This window comes from Phragmites australis, chromosome 9 (genome assembly GCF_958298935.1).
Source record: "Phragmites australis chromosome 9, lpPhrAust1.1, whole genome shotgun sequence".
Classification (NCBI taxonomy): Eukaryota; Viridiplantae; Streptophyta; class Magnoliopsida; order Poales; family Poaceae; genus Phragmites; species Phragmites australis.
Window position 1 is genome coordinate 23944846 of NC_084929.1, and position 4446 is coordinate 23949291.

At 43.3% G+C, this 4446-nt stretch overlaps 1 pseudogene; it reads left to right on the forward strand.

The window, feature by feature from the left end:
- Window positions 1-2348: 2348 nt before the first annotated feature.
- Window positions 2349-3720, forward strand: LOC133928080 (dynamin-like protein ARC5; annotated as a pseudogene).
- The last annotated feature ends 726 nt before the right edge of the window (window positions 3721-4446 follow it).

Here is a 4446-nt window from a genome sequence, read left to right on the forward strand (position 1 = left end):
CACTGCTTCCGCAAAAAGACCGAGCAAGAACTCCAAGAAAGAGCTCTATGCGTGCCGCAAGCCAAGAAAGGAGGAGCAGGGGCTAGGCGGTGCGCTAGCACCGCAGTTAGCCGCACATGCGAGAAGAAGGTTCTGTGATTTCACCCGTCTCCCCACTAGTACCCCTTTTTTTTCACCTGTGATTGTATTTCTTCAAGTCTCTTCTTGCAAATTTTCTCTGAAATCCAAAGGTTGTGGTTGCCGATTCAATAACCTGCAAGAAAATGTTTTGCATACCAGTTTTTAGTCTGCAGTGTTATAGTTGTAGCATACATGTGCAAGGATTAGTCCGATGCTATGGTTATCTTAGACCTGAATTTCATGTTGTAATTCGAGTAGGTGGGTTTTGCGCCAAAATGCATTGAATTGTTTACTAGTAGTAAATGTTCTCTGAAATTTAAATGCTATTCTTGCAAATGTTCTCTAAAATCAAATGCTCTTCTTGCAAATATTCTCTAAAATTCAAATGCTCTTCTTGCAAATGTTCTCTAAAATTCAAATGCTCTTCTTGCAAATATTCTCTAAAATTCAAATTTTGCAAATGTTATTTTGGATCTTGTTTCTACTTCTGATCATCATGAAGTTACGTATAACTTTATTAATTATCATTTTGTTACATACTTTTGATGATATGTATTCCATCATTGTTTTCGTATGGTTCAAGCCCATGAGTAAAATCTCTTGGCTTTTGTGATAACCACCCTATTAGCAGTAGACACTGCCATGTTGCATGTCTTATTACCGTGTCATGCACTAAACAAACAATACCATTAAGATTAATAATTAAATGAACTGAGCTTTAAGAATTATTTGAACTGAAATCGAGCATCAGTCTTTTGAGTGAGAACGGGCCCAGCCTGAGCTACGGGCGGCAAGGGCGGATGGATTCCCGTCGATGGAGAGAGGCAGATGCGTGCGAAGGCGGGGCGAGCGATGACGTTGAGGGTGGAGGTGGGCGAGCCTCAGCGCCGAGAGAACAGAGTGGGGGCAGTGCACGGTGGTAATGGGGATGAGAGTGGGAGGGGCTTGCAGAATGCTAGTAACGGGTGACCGCTAGGAAGGCTAATAATGGGTACCCACTGGGAGTTTATGACGTTTGCTAGTGCATTGCTAGTAAGTTCGTTTCTTAATCAGATATGGCACTAACTTTGTTTGATTGTTATTTTGTTCATACGATGGATGATTATATAGAAATGGTGGGTGGCGAGCCTGTGTCGAATGAGGATAGAGCCTGGTATGCCGAGTACTACCAATAGAGCTTAGCCTGCACATATGCATCTTTAATTTACAAAACTTCTTTGCAAACAAATTCGATCTTCTGAGATGAGTAATCAAGTGTTTATTACGTACTGTAACACAAATTCTCTAGGTTTATTAATATCGATCAATTTGTATATACAGATGCTTTTGCACTGTACAGAGGTGCATAACAAAGCGGATCTGAAGTGCAACGAAGTTGAGTATATCTTATACCCTTATATAATACACCAGTTCAACTCTTTTCTACGTCCATACAACCGTCTGCCCCTACACAAATGACCTTTCCTCCATCTACCTTAATCTATACACGTAGAAATCCTGCTTTCTCAAAATAAAGCACCCAGATCTCTTCTCATATGACTTCATCAAATCTGATGGTCCAAAGCGCCCGGTTCATCCAACACTCACGGGCCCACTATCGTTTCGCCTCTTCTCCGAGTCTTGAACGTGCCGCTCCTCTCCCGACTCCCAAACGCGATGCCTCCGCTCCTCCGCTTCGTTCGTTCGCTCCCCCCCCCCCCCCCGCCACGTTCTTCGATCCTCGATCCCATCTCGAACAGAAACACGTTTGACCCCTAATCCCATCGACCTTCTCCTCCGATGATCCCCTCTTCTCCTCCACCAGACTCTCCTCTGCGCCACCGCCCTTGAGCCACTCTGGTCATCCACAATTGTTCCGCCGCCCGTGTGCTACTCCAAACGACCATGATCAGGTTGCAGCCCCGTCCGCCCGTGCACTCTCCGCTCGCCCCCTCTCGTCATGCCTCTACCTCTCCCGATCCGCTCTCCTCGTCTATCATTGCACCCAACTCCACTACTCCCCTCCCCTATCCTCCCCTCCCTCACACAGCGAAGTGTTAAACCCTGGGCCTCGCCGACGCCAGAGAAGGTGAGCTCCGATCCGTGGTTTTCTCGCTCCACCTCTGCATAGTTGCGTTACTCCAATCACGGGGCCCTCCCTGGTCCCTGCCTTCCCGCACTACAGCACGATTGAAACCTTCTCCTTCCCCACCCCACCCCGCTCCAAAAACTCGAGGAAAATCACCCCAATGGCGACGCTACCATCGAACGTGGAGGCGGAGGAGGCGCGGGAGCTCCTCTACGAGGCGTACAACGAGCTGCAAGCCCTAGCGGGTGAGCTGGGTGGCGCGGTGGCGCCAGTGCCAGTCATGGTGGTGGTCGGCCACCAGACGGATGGCAAGAAGAGATCTAATGGAGGTGCTCATGGGGTTCCAATTCAACCACGTAGGGGGTGGCACCAAGACGCGATGCCCCGTCACGCTCCACCTCGCTTCAACCTGCATTGCGACGCGCCCAAGTGCCGCCTCCTCGCCTGCCCCGGGGACACCGGCGAAGACGACGTCGGGATAGCCGGCCGCCTCATACCGCTCGCGGACATACATGTATGTGTGTAGTATGTGTTTGTGTAATGTATGTACGTATGTCAGTATGTGTTTGTGGAAATGCCGCTGTAGAGTGTTATGCATGTTCTATTATCAGTCCTTGCAATGCACAACGTGCGTTTGTGTAATTGCCGGTGTCATGTACCGGTAGTGAGGATCTGTGGTATTCAGGAAAGGGTTTAATTACGAAAACAATCAAACAAACTAATGAAGAACTGTTTAAGAAGAATGGTTGATGGGGTGTATGTTATGCACCTTGTATCTTTGTTTGATCGACCTTTCTGCCTGTGATCCTGTATGTAGCTGTAGGATAGTAGGAGGTAGTAGCTTTCTCTATCTGTATGTGTCGATGTTGAGATTTCAACTAGCATACTAATAGCCAATTTATTATTGAGTAAAGATTATATTGTTATAGGAACTATTTGATTGATTAGTTAGAACCAGCTTTATACATGATTTATGGAGCCATTGAATATATTGCCCTAAACTTTTCTATAGCATGGGGATATTATTTTATAAACTTAACTACTTTCAGGCATACATTGAAGCTAAAAACTTGAGGTTGGAGAATGATCCTTTCCAATTCTCAGAGAAGGAAATCATAATAAAGGTAGAATACAAGCATTGCCCCAATCTCACCATATTGATACTCCAGGCCTCATCCTTCCAGCTCTTGGCCATTAAAAAACAAGTTCTACAGGTACTTGTTTTTGTTTTTCTATGTTTTTTTACTCTTTGTCAGTTAACAGTAGTTTTTTAGCTTTTTAAGTGCCTTTGATTCCACATTAAATGCACAAACTTTGGCAATCTTGTCACCTGCAGAGCCAGGCTTCTACTATTGAGAGCCTTGTTCATGCTAAAATCTAGCATAAAGAGACCATAATACTGTGCCTTGAAGATTGTATAGTGATTGGAGTAACGCAACTACACGGAGAGTGGTGATGCAGGTTTGTTCTTTAAATCTTTTTAATATGAAAAACTCTCTTGAAATTTAATGCAGGTATCACGGACATTTTGACTATATATATATGATAATCTTAGTAATGCCTCAATGGAATGCAGGTATCATTGTGTTAAATTTTTTATTGGTATTTTTTAAAACTAATGTTTTGCTATCCTGGTTCTTCGATTCACTATGATCATAACTCTACCAACTGGAGTGGAAGTACTTTGAGATGAATCTCTTGATTTCTTTATGCAACTTTGTTTCTCACATGAACCTCCTTATCTAAATAAGCTTTATTTGCTCAATAGTGAGGTGATGCAGATGTGGTGTTGGCTACTAGGACGGTTCTATAGGAACGTAAAGAAGCAGCAGAAAAAGATGAGGAGGATAACTGATGATGGCAAGATCTCAAACTAAAAAAGGTCTTTATGTCTCTTGAAATTTTTATTTGTCTTCTGTTCTTTCTGCGTTGAAAACTATATTAATCTTTTGGTTACTTGAATTCGATTAGTGGCGAGCAATAGCTATATCTAACTTTCCTCTATTCCTTCAGTTTCATGCATGAACCTTGTTATCTATGTTCAACTTATGGAAAGAGGAAAATTGTATTGGTTTGTTAGCCTTATACTCTTTCTTGGTTTCTTTGAGGATTCTGTAATGAAGGTTCATTCTATACTTAATATTGCAACTGTGTAGTGTTGATCTTTATTCAAGTAATTTGGTTTTTTGCTTTACTCATGCATTTGTCAAATACATAGGATTGCACATTATAAGAGCATTGAAGATAGAGACCTTTTT